The sequence below is a fragment of the Lissotriton helveticus genome, chromosome 4_1 (genome assembly GCF_964261635.1).
Source record: "Lissotriton helveticus chromosome 4_1, aLisHel1.1, whole genome shotgun sequence".
Taxonomy (NCBI): Eukaryota; Metazoa; Chordata; class Amphibia; order Caudata; family Salamandridae; genus Lissotriton; species Lissotriton helveticus.
The window spans coordinates 1,526,194,320-1,526,210,503 of record NC_136063.1 but is presented as its reverse complement, the minus strand read 5'-3'; the positions used below and the strand labels follow the sequence as shown (position 1 = coordinate 1,526,210,503).

At 44.5% G+C, this 16,184-nt stretch overlaps 1 protein-coding gene across 1 annotated transcript in view; it reads left to right on the top strand.

Annotated features, from left to right (window-relative positions):
* Positions 1 to 16,184, top strand: part of ACSS2 (acyl-CoA synthetase short chain family member 2) — a 181,375-nt gene that overhangs the window by 124,709 nt on the left and 40,482 nt on the right. The window lies entirely within an intron of this gene.

Sequence of the window (16,184 nt, the reverse complement as noted above, 5' to 3'; positions counted from 1 at the left end):
TCTGTCAGATCTTGTCTTGGCTTTGTCGTAATATTAACTACTTCCACACAGTCGTGTGTGTCCGGACTTAAAGTAACTGATGGTAACAGTGTAGCAGGGTTCAGGATGTTGCAGCGTCTGATTTCTATGTGTGGCTGAAACAGTGTCAATTCATAACCTGTCAAACGTGCAATTGTCAAGTGTTGAGTTTGTGTTCGGTTTAAAAGAACTTCCACAGAGTGTGGAACTTGTACTGTCAGGGAGTGTCCTAATACTATGGAATCACTTTGTCTGATAGCTAGTGCTGTGGCTGCAACTGACTTGAGGCACGCAGGCAGAGCCTGGGCTACAGGATCTAATGTGCTCGAAAAATAAGCACAAGGCTTGTACTGTCCTGCTTGATCTTGTGTGAGAACAGATAATGCTGTACCTTCACGTTCTGTGACGAAAAGTGTAAAAGGCTTACTGTAGTTCGGTGTAGCTAGAACTGGAGCTTGACATAGGGCTTTCTTTAACTCATTGAAACTGAGTGTATGTTCAGATGTCCAAGGGAGGACAGTCGATACGGCTGTCTCCTGTGTCGTTAACTGTATCAGTGGTTTGGCTAGAAATGCATACTGAGGAATCCATTGTCGGCAATAAGAAGTAAGGCCGATAAAAGCACGTACCTCCTTCTGGGTCTTGGGCTGAGGAAGACTCGCTATTAACTGGATACGGTCTGGTGTCAACTGCCTACCCCTCTTGGACAGTAAGTGTCCTAAGTAGACCACTTGCTGGACACAGAATTGAAGCTTCGAAGGGGACACCTTGTGTCCCATCTCGGCTAGGAAATACAGAACTGTGAGTGATGCTCGCTCGCAAGCACGTTCAGAACGGGCTGTGATCAGGAGGTCATCGACATACTGGAGCAGGGCAGTGTCAGTTGGCATGTGAATGTTGTCTAGTTGTCTCTTAAGTGCTTGACTGTAAATACTAGGACTTTCTGTGAAACCTTGAGGAGCTCGTGTGAACATATAGCTCCTTCCATTTAAACAAAATCCGAAAAGGGACTGGCTGTCTGGATGAATGGGGACACTGAAAAATGCATTCTTGAGGTCTATGACAGTGAAAAATGAAGCTTCGGAATCAATGGCTGTTAATAGGGAAGAGATATCTGGGACAACTGGATACTGGGGAATAATACATTTATTAAGCTCTCGGAGATCAATCACTAATCGATATACTGGGGGTGCATTTGGATCAGTACGTTTCATGACTGGAATGATCGGAGAATTGCATACATTGGAGTCAGTTTCTACAACTACTCCTTGAGCCATGAGCTCGTCAATAATTTTGGATAAGGCTGCTACAGCCTCAGGTGGCAATCTGTACTGTCTGATTCGTGGTAACACTACACCTGGCTTGAGAGTCACACAATGGGGTGTGATTTGCATATAACCAACATCAGTTGGACCTTGCGCCCATAGATGCTGCGGGACATTGGACAATCTGGGATCAAAATCTCGTAATACATAGTGACCCTTAAAGTCACGCAGGAACAATCGTATTCCCTCTGGGGAACAGCATATAACTGCACCTAACTCTTTCAGTGTTTTAATACCTAATAGATTCTCTGGACATGACTTAGTAAGTAACAGGTCAGTAGTGCGGGACAATGGACCTACTTCTAGAGTAACTGGCTTTGATATTTCATTTACAATGGGTTTTCCTGAAAATCCAAGGGAAACATTTCTTGAGCCTGAGAGCGGAGCCCCTGGAACTTCGGCGTGACTTATAGTGGTCCTACTTGCCCCTGTATCAATCAGAAACTTTCTATCTTTCCCTAGTACTTGACTGTGAACATAGGGACCTTCTTGATCTACAGGTATCTCGATGAGAGGCAAGCCTACCTCCCTCTCTAGGCTGTTTCATGAATATGGCTGATACTCTGGATACTCAGACTGTGCATACTGGTACATCTGCTGTGTAACGTGCTGTGTTGCAGCGATGGGCTGCGGTGCTGTAACTGTCTGTGGTGCATTCTGTGGCTGAGGAATCTGTGAAACTTGTTCTTGTCTAGGCGGACGTGGTCTTTCTTTAGTCTTACCGGTAGCTATGTTGTGTTTCAGAACTGCACACTCGTTTATAAAATGACCTGGCTGTTTACAATAATTGCAGTTCCCTTTAACGGGAGCTGCGGGATGACTGGCTTGATTTGGACCCCTCTTCTGACTGTCTTGAGGAACAGATTGTGCAACTAGTACTTTCATTTTCGTGTCTTTCATACGTTTTCTCTCGTGTTCTTGCTCTTCTCTAATTCTATTCTGGTGGTATTGGAGCATCTGTAACATCTGGGACGGGGTATTAGCTTGCCAGGTACTTTCAACTTTCAAAACTCGATTTTTAATTTGTGGACTCGAATTCTCGACTAATTTAGTAACAAAAAGATGAGGGTATGACTCACTACTTGTCTTGAGGCCACTATTGATGCTAAAACATTTCTCAAATCTAGAATAAAAATCACTAATGTCTTCGTCTTGTTTCTGTTTACAGGCTGAGATTGCATCCCAGTCTTCTTTTCTAGTTGTCAATAATCTGGGTAAAACTTGAATCAATAATTCAGGTAATTCTTTACATTTCGCTCCAAGACCGGTACCTGGTACTCGTGCCTTGTCTTCAGCTTCTAGAACTGCCCAATCGATCTTTTTCTCTCCCACCTCCCAATCTTTTTCCTTGAGCTTTTCATACACCCCTGCGGGCAGCAGAACCTTTAACATTTTAATTATATCTGGATACGTGTATTCTCCCATACGGAGCATGTCTTTTAATTCTCGATGGAACCCTGCTGGATCTTTATCATGACAGGGGATTAATTTTTTCATCTCTAAGAGTTCCATCTTTGTGATCGGGGTGTAAACAAACACTCGTTCTAGTTCGCCACCCGTTCCTCTAACTGGGTGGACTTCTCGTAACGGATTCTGTCTCTCCATGTAAAATGGTTTACTTTCTGGGGGTGAGACATGAACAAAATGCGGGTTCAAAAACGTTCTATATTTGTGACGCTGTTCTAGAATGACACTAATTAAATCGGTACCTAAACCTTTCCATCTATACTGGAGTAACTCGTTCAGGATATCATGTAACGGGCCTGGATCAGAGTGCTGACCCTCATACAATGTAATGAGGTGCTGAATCATATACATACCCGCCAGTCGTTGCTCGGCTGGGGGCATTTTCAGAAACATTTGTGCCACTATTTCGTTTGGAAAAGTGGTAGAGTCAGTAATCCATCGGACTGCTGATCGGGCTAGTTCTTGTTCATGCATAGTACTTAACTCGCTATAACCGATTCGTGATTTCAGAATGTGATCGGTAGCTTGAAACACTTGTTCTAGAGAACCTTGTTCTGGTGCTGGATGATGGAAAGTTGACTTGTGTTCTAGGCGTAAATGGCGATCTGGAAATCTAGATTTTCCTACATACGCTATTCTGTCGGGATTCTCGTCCTCTACCTCTTCTGTAGAAGAGTCATTTTCTTTCTCGCTTACTAGTGCTGCTTTACGTTGATCGTGTAACCTTATTATTTCTTTACGGATTTTCTTGTACATACTTTCCATAGCACTGATGGTCCTGTGCTTACCCTCGGCTATATTATCACTCCACTTTGTCAGGGTTCTCATTTCGGCTTGATCTTTGGACGGGTAATCTTGTTCTCTTATTAAACAATTAATCAAAAACTTTAGTATCATGAGCTGGATCTCGGCTTTTCTTTGAGACATGACTTCGCCAATGCTTTCTGGATCATCCCCTGTACGGATGAACCGATATATTCTGTCTAGATCTTCTTTCATATTCGGTAGGGTGACTAGATACTCGGCCACCTTTCTTACACGTAATGAATATAAAACCATATTATCCTCGCCTGGGACTGGATCATAGCCGCATTCATTAAGGGCTTTTCTTATTTCTGCTACAGACTGATGTCTGGGCGTACGCTGTGACGCTTGTGCATGTAATTCGGCTGACGTTAAACGCTTATGTGGCGGCGGGGTCTGAGGAGGACCTCCTCCTGCGGCCCCTATACTAGAATCATCGACTGATCCTCTTCGTCCTGGCAGAGTGGGAAATGGAAATGCAGGCTGGACTTGTATGGCGGGCTGGACCGGGGGTACCGTAACAGGTACTCCGGTGTCTGGAGGAGCGGGAAGTGCCTGATTTACAGGGATTGGCGGAGCGCGAACAGGATTTGCATATTCTGGGACTGTGTCGTCCAAATAGGACGAAATAAAAATATCAGCTGCGGTCGGTTTGTGACGTAGCTTGGTCGGAACTAATGGTGGCGGGAAATTACTGGATGCCTCTGGGGTCGCTTTTGGCAAGCCCTCGGCAAGAAGAGGATACATACCCTTAATAAGAGCATGCCTCTGTCTGTCTGACTGTTCGGTTTTAACTCGTTCACCAATCTCGATTAATTCCTTTTCTTGAGCTCGTTCTAAGGATTCTCTACTTAATTCTGACTTTCTGATTTCTTTTTCGGTTCTTTTATGAGATTCTTTGCGCCATAACTCGATGGCATCTTTCTGTGACTGTCTGGCTTTCTTTTTCCATAATGCTTCTTCTACTCGCATGATGCACTCGGCATCCCATGTGCCTGATACAGGCCATCTATACTTTTCCTCTAACTGTTTGGTATACTCGACCCATAAGTCTAGATACAATATGGCGCTTATGCCATGCTTCTGATACATAAAATGACCTGGACTGTCCCTAGGCGGGACAGGAACTGCTGCTTCCAGCAGACCCTTTCTAGTTTTTAACTGACGTAACTTAGAAAACAAGGGCATGACTGAACTATAATCTGGACACAATACGATACACAATAAACACGATAACTACTTCACACTCATTCCACGACATCAAGATACATGAAGAACATTCAGAATAACAGTTCGAACAGAATACTACCTGGAATACGGAAAACAGAATACATGAATTCTCTCGAGAACAGAACTGACTAGAACAGGAACTAGATGCACTGCTGAAACAGTACGAAACTTACCGGTCTCATAAGGAGACACGTCAGGACCCGCATCCACCGAAGTGGACACTTCGTTTGTGGGCTTGTGTACCACCAACCCACGGACCAGAGTCAATTAGATTGACCCTGTCTAGATACTACCCCAGTAATGGTACTCACCGGGCAGTAAGAACGGAAGGCCTCAGACTAGACTGGACTGCTTCGACGACGGACGACGAACTTCGGACTTCAGTTACGGGCGGACCTCCGGATACCTCGGACCTTGGACTCTCGGCTTGGGCTCTGGTCGGGACTCGCCGCGTTCCTCCACCGCCTCGTCTGGATGCTGGACCGCCTCCTCCGTCTCCTCCGTGGGCCTGAGGGATGCTTGAAGCAGAAATATCTGCACGTGCACGGTATGGTTCCGTCACGGCTGCAGAGGGTCAGGGGGCCGGCGTGGCTTCACCGGCGCGTGGGGAAAGGGCAAGTCCCTGTTCGGGCGCCATTATGTGGTATATAAATAAATAATACCGGATCTATTTTTGAATGAATAAATGAATAACAGATAGCTCAATAAATAAGAGTCAAGATTCGAGGTAGTAGGAGTTTTGCAGGTTTATTACAGCATAAAGGACAGGAACAGGACAACCTGCATAGGAATAGGATGGCAGGGCCCAGCAGCTGCTGGGGCTGAATCTGGGATGAGCGCGCTAACATTTAATAACAATACACGATCATATATACTAAAACAGTTGCATTACAATACATACGATAGGCGTAGCAGTGGGTGGAGCAATAGGCGTGACGCGTAGCAGTCGCGAAAGATAAGGGTGAAAAGAGGTGTAACAGGGCGTATACATAGACATGTGATGCAAACGTAACAGAATATGTCATGAATGGGGTGGAAACCATGGAGGGGGCTACCTAAGGAGCCGGGACCTCTAACCTGATGGTACGCGCAAACTGGCAATGACGTGTTACTAGGAGAAGCTGGGGGCTTCGAACTCTGTGCTAGGAGCAGAGACTGAAGTCTGGAGAGTCAGGGCGACATGTACCTAAGCAGTATCTAGTATCTGATGTTTAGAGAACATGTTGATATAAACTATAAGTCAGGAGGGGAAAGGCTAACTTGATTCTAAGACTGGAACATGCATTATTCTACATGTAGTGCGTGATGAAGAATATTAAATGACCATTAAATGCAGTATTTCTCTAACGTGGAGACGTGAAGGCTAGACAATGACGGAAACTATTGATGCGATTCAGTAGCTTTAGGAATGCAGAGAAGGAGAACTGAACTGATAACTGGAATCATAACATACTCTTGGCAGACTCAGAGGCAGAGCTAGGCTGAACCGGGCACTGCGAGGCAGGAAGTAAGTGAAGGGTCGAGGATACAGGTGGGGGCTGTATCGCTCCTCAGCGAGGGCTTCAGGAGACAGGAGCTGAATCTGGTGTCCGGGCCCTTTTGAGGCCTAGAAACGGGGACTTTACAATGGAATAACGTGCACACTGAGAAACGTGGCAACGTAGCTTTACATAGGCCTGATATTTGTAGTATTCACGAGAACTGGGAACTGACATACTAGAGGTGGACACAACTGTAATTGCGTCTTTAATCGAACATGGGGAATAACATATGCATATTAATCATGCACAGATAACATATGATGGAGGACTCGTAGGGACACAGAACATGGCAAAATTTACTTTTCCACAGAATAGTCAGAGAGATGGGAGCATGATCAGAGAGCGATTGTGGGTAAATAAAGGCATCAGAGATAAGGTTTAGGAGGGTCGAGTTTGCTAAAAAATAGTCAATATGTGCGTAGCTCTTATGTGCAGCAGAATAATATGTTAAGTCTCTGGTCGTTGGATGTAGTCGATGCCACACATCCTGTAGCCCACACTCCATCATCCAGAGCAAGCGTGCGGTCAAGAAGGCACCTGCCTAGTTGGGCGCTGCTAGAATGGTCTATGTCACTGTCCACAACTAAATTCATGTCTCCCCATCACTATAGCTGCATCGAAGGTCTAGAGCACAGAGGACAAGGAGTATGTGAGGAAGCTTTTCTGATACATTCGCTAGGGTAAAGTGAAAAGTACCCACCCTGATTCGAAGCACAAGGAGGCGCCCCCTCGACTTCTGTAATAGTTGCTAAGATTTCCCCATGAAAGCCCCGCAAGAAGAGAATGGCGACCCCACCCTTTTTTGCTGGACCTGAGGACCATAGCTAACGAGGAAACCAGCGGGACTGCATTCTATGGACATCTTTAGTGACTAAATGGGTCTCTTGAAGGAGACAGATATCGCTGCCCGACTGCTCAAGGAGAAAAATTATATCTGACCTCTTGGTGGGATTAAGGTCCTGGAAATTGAGGCTAATAATCTTAAACTGAAAGAAATGAGAGGGACCCTTTTACGCCAAAGGAATAGGGTACAATACCGTAATGTCACAAAGAAGGTTTCCTTTGGACTGAAAGCTACACGTTTCCTGTAACTAGCATGATTTGCTCCACTCACTACAATCGTCACACAGACTCACAGTCTTGGGAAAAATCTGATTGGTCACTCAGACTGTTCACACTCCACTTACACCATCCATATAATGAGAGTAGAAAGTTAAACCCAAACTCAGAATCAACAGTTTTGTTTAAAACGACAATACATCAATGTATTCATAGATGTGCGTATGAGAAAAATTTTATACAAACAATATGAGTCATTAAATAAACACCAATCTAAAATCATTAGTCTATTACACAAAAGTATAAAATACAAACTACATAAAGAGAAAATACAAACTACATAAAGAGAGTACATATAAAAAAGACACCAGACTTTGTCATAACACACACATCTGTGGTGAAAGAACGCGTCGACGCGTTTCAATGGCAAGAAAATGATTGCACCATCTTTGTTAAGACTGTATTTTGCGACTCTCTTGATTCATACTATTTGTCCCAAAAATGTTTTTACAAAACCCTGGAGCTTTGTTATCAAGGCAAGAAAGATTTCCCGTCGTAATTCGGGCAGTATTATTAGTTGTTTTATTGAATGAAAACTCCCGTCTGGCCCTTTAGAAATATTAAGACCTCGGCTACAAAACGTTTCTGCTCCTTTATAATGCTTGGAGCACGAAATTATCCTTCCTGTATGTTTATCCAGAACATTAATCTTAGAATGAATCTCGAACACGAGTCTTGCCGCTCTGTATTTATTAATTAATATATTCTGCTGGTGCTGTCTCGGTCTTAGAAGTAGCCTTACTATAATCGGGTCACTGTCGTGCGCAACGTATCACATCTGTCTTCCGGTCAGTTCGATAATCGATAATCAAACTGACCGGAGCCAATGAAGGGGACCAGCTTCAAGCATGCACCTGCCCAGCCGGGTCCTCTGCCCCCAGCGCAGCCCCAGGTTGACCTGTCTGCCCCAGAGGCTCAGGGAAACCACTAATTGCAGGTGCCTGCTTGCGACCCCAACCAGTGCGAGAACAGGCCTTGGAGCACGGAGAGTGCCGGCCCGATCAGCAGCCCGCCCACCCGGACTTCAGAAGCTTGTAGAGGCTCTGGATCCTTGGGCAGCTTACGCACCCCTTGGCTGCCCCAGCACCAGGTATGGGCGCATGCAGCAGACAGTTGCAGATCAGAGGAGGGGGGGCCCCCATCGGTCTCACCTATTTAACCTCAGGTTCAGATGGAGGGGGAGACTTCAGTCAGTGAGCCATCGAAGACCACTCGGTCCACCGCATCTCTCTCTGGGCTCAGTCGGGACGTGAGGCTCTCCCAGTCTGCCATGCTCGTCACTGCAAACGGCCATTATTTGCCATCTTGCTACTCCACGAGGCCCTCTGCGTCCTGAGATCCCTCAGCAGGTCAATCACTACCACCGTTTCGGTGTCAGCGGAGACGCCCACAGGGCCGTTTTGGTGCGATTCTGTCCCAATTGACCCTCAGTGTCATTGAGGGTCAAATAGCTCAGCGGATGGGGCGTTGGACAATGCTTTGTTGGTGGCAAGGACGGAGCACAGATCAGGCATGTTTTGGCTGCCGGCCATCTTGACCATGCCCCATGACTGTTTTTTAAAGGCAGTTTAAACACTGAACCGAACTAATGGCTTCTTACAAAAATGTTTCATGTACATTTTAATAAAATACTATATTTAAACAAGCATTGGCATTGCCAATAGGTCTCGCTTGTGGGACCTTATAAGTATTTAGTTTTGCAGCACAATATCCTTGTTGCATAATCGGATATTGTGCTGCAAAACTAAATACTTATAAGGTCCCACAAGCGAGACCTATTGGCAATGCCAATGCTTGTTATTTAAGCAGGAAAATCCACCTTAAGTCGTTTCAGTCCCTCGGTGACGTGCAGCGCCATCATAAGTGCCTGAAAATACTGCACACGTGTTATTCACACCAATGAAAGATTGCATTAAATTTCCTTTCCACCCATGCGTTAGCATAATGACAGTAACAACATTAAATGCATGTGTCCATATTGTAATAATAAAAATATAATCAGCGATCAAAATGGGTGAAGTGCAGTAACTGAAAAAATAAATATGACATGAATAATACGAAATTAAAATGGAGTATCTGCATCAGTGCATTTGTGGGTAAAATATTTTTGGTTGTGTTTAAAAAAGAAAGTTTCTGTGAACCTTTTTAATTTTTTTCACTCCCATGATTCAATAACTAAAATTCATCGACGCAGGGCTGGTACGAGCTTCTGCAATTGACATTAAAGTTACACCTGAAATCCCTCTCATTGCTATCTCCTGCCATCATCTCATCAGTGCCGGGCTGCTTGGCTGTGCTTCACGAACTATGAAGCGCGGACGATGGTGGAGGGGTTATGGGAAGGAACGGAGCATATTAAAAAGTTGTATCGTGACATCCATAAAGCAGGCTTCACTTGAGGGAGCGGCAAAGAGTTTGGCAAGCTGCGCAGCCACCATTGTTACTGCTGAAAGTAAAGACGTATGAAAAAATAAAGACGTGTGCCTGATTTCAGCGAGCCACAAATAAAATAAACGAAGGCGCTGCCGCCATTATTTCAGCTGAGTGTGCCGTGCATGAAAAAAAAATAAAAGTTTGGGGGAGAAGTGTCCTGCCTGCAACAGCTTGCAGGAGAAAGCAGTTTAAGAAAATGGTGCTTCGAGGCTGTAATAACAAGCACGGCCTGGGGGAAGCTGGCTGGGGAGGGGGAGGAGAAATGCAAGGAAGGCTGTGGGCGTAATTAGGGGAGGAGAAGCCGAGAAGCCGCAGAGCGCACGCTGGGCGAAGCCCTTTGATGTGCTGTGCGGCAAATGGAGGGAGGCTGATGCGCGTTCATGTTTGAACACGTGGTTCACATGAACTTCATGAAAACGCCAGCAAAAAGCTGGTGGTTTCATGATGTTTTCGCCACTTGAATTCTCGCTCCGCTCGATGCGCATGCGCGCATCGATAGGTCGCGAGACCTAAAAATAACATTTTGACAGGTAAAACCCTCTCTTTTAAATATTAGTTAGTCATCCCTATGTAGACCTTGCAGCCAACAAGGCCGTGCAAGGGTGCATGGTATTTAAAAGTGGACATGTAGAAAATTAATGTTAACATGCCACTACAGTGACAATGCTCTAATAGCTATTTCACTGTTGCAGGCCTAGCTGTCGAGTGTGGAAAATTAGACTACAGAGTAAAATACTACTACTGTATCTCAGGAATAGGACCAGGTAGAAAAATCATTAAACAACTATTTTTAATAGTTATTAAAAATCCAAGTCAATGGTGAAATGATTTTTAATAAATATCAAGGAAAAGTAACTTTTGAAAAGTTATCGTTTCCCTACCTAAAGGATACTGGAGGCTAGTTTGAATTAACTCTCCAGCTTCTCCCAGCCTGTACTTGGAATGAGTGAGATATGATTGAGGTGTGAAATGTCCCACAGGAGCTACACAGTAGTTCACTGTGATTCACAGGCCAACCTGAATGGGCAGAGATGACTCCTTTGAGCTCAGCTGAAGGGCCGTGTTCCTCCTGTTGGCACCATGGTGTCAAATCCTCCATGACAGGTCTGTCTGAATAACATGTGCACTGCTGCACCCTTCAAAGGGAGAAACCAGGATCCCAGGACAATTCTTGTGTGTCCTATTTCTGGTTCCTGAAGAACCCTGCCTTTGTCCTTCCAAACGTCTGTCTCCTAGTTTGCTGTGGGTACAGGGCCTGATTCAAACTGGATTTTAGTGTTAGTTGTGGGTGGACACTGGTCATTTTCGTAGCTCACTTCCCTACACACCCCCACCCTTCAAAGCCCATGTTTAGTGTGGCAGAAAACTTTCATCATCTGAAAATAAACCCTGAAACATGGCATTTTGGGCCTGTTTGCAGTAAGGCAAACATGAACTACATGAACTTTGGGAGATAGACCTCCTTCTGGAATGCATCCTGGTGGCCGGCAGAATTGGGCAACCTTCCAAAGCTGGTGCAGAAAGCAAAAAACCTGGGAGTCTTATTTGACACGAAACTGTATTTTTCTGCTCAAATTAATGCAGTTATGTGGGGAGACTTTTTCATGCTGTGTGTACTCCAAAATGTCCTCCATTACATTCCCTTCGACCTGAAGAAAACTGTGATGATTTCCCTCATCACATCCAATATTGTAACTCCCTTTATCTAGGGGCTTCTAAATATCTGCTAAGAAAATTGCAGTCTCTTCAGAATGCTGTAGCACGGGCACTTCTGAAAATTCCTAAATTCAAACCTGTATCCCATTCAATGCATGATCTGCAGTGGCTGCCTGTGGAGAAAAGGGTGTCTTTCAAGGCACTGTGCCTTATGCACAAGGCGCTTTATAAGACAGGCCCGTCGTATTTTCAAGAGCGATTCTCCTGGTAGGTGCCCAGCAGGAGCCTTAGATCCAGGTCCGCATTTATGGTTACGGTCCCTAGAATCAAATGAGCCAACTGGGGTGGCAGAACGCTAGTATATCAGGGAGGAAAACTATGGAACGCTCTCCCCCTGGCTCTCCGCTCACAGCCGGCGCTGCAGGTGTTTAGGAAGCAGCTGAAGACCTGGCTATTTCCACATTAAGTCAAGGAGGTTACCTGGTCTCCTCTTCCCCCACCCCATAAACCATGACTCTCTCGTTCTTTCCGGACTGAATCTGCTCAGCGCTAAGACACCCTTGGGTAATGCGCGCTTTATAAAATCATCTCATTCATTCAACTACTGAAAAAGTGAGTAGGGTTGCCCTCTTGAACTTTTACCCCATTGGTTAGGGAATGCCTAGGAGTCACACCCACACACTAGCTAGTGGCAGGCATAAATGTGGCACTCCAACGCACATACCTAGAGCACTTTTTGGTCCTACAAAAGAACAAAAGAAGGGTGCACCAGCTGTTTGAGACCTGAAGAGACGTGAAGGGGTGGAACTGCTCCCACTTGTACACTGAAGTTTTTTTTAGAATCTTTTCAAACGTTTTCCTCCAGGCCAGTGGGACTTTGAAACTTTTTTTTACTTCTTGACTTCTCGACGACTGTATTCACACTCATAACACAAATTGTGCATCTGCATTAGCACACATTCATGAACACCCAGCCTCCCAATGCACTCACAGGGTGCCATCATTTTACATTTCTCTATAACGTAAGTGTGTAAAATAATCAAATGAAATGCACTAACTGTTTTTCTACTTGTTTGATCTTGGGCGCATCATAATACTTTAAACAAATCACAGACGACTAAACCATTGTAAGCTTGTCAAATATACAGGTTCGACCGCTGGCACCAGAGACATGTATATGACTTAGTTATTCTCTTTTTATACTGGCCCTCTCTGGTGCTTTGTTTTCTGTCCATGCTTTCCATGCAACATCCTTGCCTAAACTGCAGGTTCCTCTCACCTTATTTCCATCCCAGCCCTTTTAAAGGACTTGATGCCTGATGTCCTTGTCATGGAACAAGGAGAACTTCATGTTGCAGGGTCTTAGTGTGCCCTGGCAAAATGGCATCCTTTTGTGACAACAGAACATCTTTCCTCCAATTTAAGAGGAAGCCCTTCTCTATCTTTCCATGTGTCTAGTCTTGTGTACACTTAGGTCGATGAGTCCTAAAGCTGGAGGTGTCATGATGTTCACGGTCTTGTGTGACCCTGGTAGTAGTTACGTGATTGGTTAACCGGTTGATTCAAAGGAAGGTGTGACATGCCCTCTAGAGCTGATGTGTCTCGAGGTAGCTGTATAACAGTCACCCATCAGTTGTTCTCAGATGCTATTCCTGCATGCCTGCTACCTGGAGCTAGCGAATCCTGTACGGTCTGACAACTTCAAACCTTTCCTTCTGCTTTACTGTTGACTGCTGTTAATTTGTCATTGGCAGAGAGCAGTCTATGAGTGTCTACTGGTCCATCCATGTTTCTTGATGGATGTTCAAGAGTCTGATCTGTGGTCTGTTAATATGAGGTGGACATTCGTTTATCAATCACTTCTGTGTGTGGTTACAGTTCTGTTTGTCTATAGATTGCTTATAGATTTGCCATTACTAGCTACTCAGGCATTTGCAGTCTTTTTCCTGGGCATCTCTCCATTCCTGTTTAGTGTCATTGCCCCATGAGTGATGTAACCAGCCCTGCTCGTTTCTGATGGCACATCTGTGACAGTTTTGTCCTGTCTCATCTCTTCCATCTTCATGTGTATTTTCCATTCGTGTTGTTTTCATGCAAAGAACTGGATGCAGGTTGATGCATCAGTAGACATGCTTTCCTTATGAACTTCTAACTCAGTAGCAGCATTGTTTCCAGGTGACTATGTCCCAGATTTGTTTTTCTGCCCAGTCAATAGTCTTGGAAGACTTTTTCTTGTTTTCATCATTCCTTAACTTTCTCCTGGCACTTTGCCTTTTCTCCTCTCTTTTGGCCTTCTTTCTTAATTCTTATTTAGCTTGTTCATTTTTGGAGAAGCCCCTAGCTTTATAGTAAGCCAATCAGTAGGTTAGACAGTTTGTGGCTTCTACACTGCATAGACATGACTCACAGTCTAATTACATCCTTCGTTCGATAAAGTGTTGAATGTAGGGGCACATTTACAACCCCTATCGCCACAGGAACGTCACTTTTAACGTTGTCCCTGTGGTGACATGGTCTTCGCCAATTTTACAAGGTAGTGTTAAGCCACTTAACGTTGACTTGTAAATAAGCCTCCTTTCAAGCTACACTTAGCGTTAATGGAGTGGGCAATGGGTGTTGTGGTGGGTGTTCCGCTGCAACACCCATTTATTTTGATGCTGACCCCTATTTAGAAGGCTGATGGAGGAGGCAGCGCAAATCTTTATACCAGGAAAAACCTGGTCTTAACATGGCAAAATGAGGAGAAATGCTTAATTTGTCCTTGTTTTTTCTGTTTCTACGTGTGCTGCATTGCTCAGCACTCATAGAAACAGCAAAATGCCATGAATGATTGTTTATGTGGAGGAAGGTGTCTCTTCCTGCACATAAACAATCATTACAAAAATTATGATTTGCAACTTCTATTTGTGCTGCACAATGCAGCACACATAGAATCTACAAATCGCCATTTGTGATTGTTTCTGTGCAGGAAGGGCCTTCCTGCAGATAAACAATCATTCTCTCAACGCAGGCACCCTTGCACTATGGTGCATCAGTGTCTGTGTTGGCGTAAGGCAGTTTAATTTAGCACCAGCCAGTGCTAGGAAAAACGCAGGTATGTGCCGTAGCTTTGGAAATACGGGGCATCCCTGCATTTTCGGTATGGTGTAGAGTGGTGGTAGCATTTTGTGCTTAACGCCACGCTCCGCCATTCCCTTGTAAATATGTCCCTTAGGCCCAGATGTAGGTAAATCTAATTTACCGACTCATAAATACCGAATTTCACAGATTCGGTATTTATGAATCGGTAAATTAGAAGGAGGCAGATGTAGATCATTTTTAAATCACAATTACCGAATCTGTAAGATTCGGTATTTACCGATTCGGTAAATACCGAATCGGTATTTCCCATTGATTCCTATGGGCTTTGAAGCCCATAGGAATCAATGGGAAATACCGATTCGGTATTTACCGAATCGGTAAATACCGAATCCTGGCAGGGGGAACGGGGTGTCACTTTGACACCCTGTAGCACCCCAAGTGCAGGCTTGTGTGCCATGTGGCACACATACATGCCCTAAGGGTATGTCTGTGTGTCACATGGCATAGGTGTACATGCACATATGTGCATGTACACCTGAAATCGGTATTTTACCACCCAATAGGATTGGGTGGTAAATACCGACCCCTAAAGGGCCTGTGGCACTCTGTGAAGTGCCACCTACATCTTGATTTACAGAATCTGTAAATTTACCGATTCGGTATTTTACCGATTCTGTATATTTACCGAATTGGTAAATTTACCGAATCTGTAAATCAGATGCCCCCTACATGCCAAATCCTAAATACCGGTCGGTAACGGCCGAAATCGGCCGTTACCGACCGGTAAATGGCGACCTACATCTGGCCCCTAGTCTTCTAAACCCTCTCGCCTGGTAACTTCTCTTTTACTGAGTTAAGATTAGAAGATATGACTTCCATGGTATATGGTTCGCTTGTTGTTTCAGTGTGTTAATAAACAAACAAACAAATAAATAAATAAATACATCCATGCAAGTATACCTACATACATATAGAAATAAATAATGTGCCATTGAGTCTCTTGTATGCAGGGCCTGCTTGAAAACCAAAATCCACCTTGACAAAATTGTTCACACAAGCCCCATACTGCAGGACTGGGACGGGGTGATGGGAACATGATAGATTCATGGGAGCCATCCTGCTGTAATGCAACACCCTAGCCTGCAGCCCGCCTGGGAAATATCAGAGATGGTGAATGGCAAGTCCCACTTTGCTTGTATGTTTCTCCGTCAAAGTTGCAACCCCACAGTGTAAATAAAGAACAAAGCAAGGGCATCCCTTCTCATGACATCACATCAAGCAGAATACAGTTTGGTTTTGGTATTCAGCTTGAGGACAGGGATTATTTGATAAGCTTGATATTTTGAAAGAAACATGCTCATGTGAGTGCATGTCTGATGCAATAACTCTATAAGGTATTCTAACTGAGTACACGCATTTGCAATGCAATAGGTCTCGCATTTACAAGATATTGAGATATTGGTATTGTAAACGACAATGCCTTTTATTTATGTTTAAATAAAAGGCATTG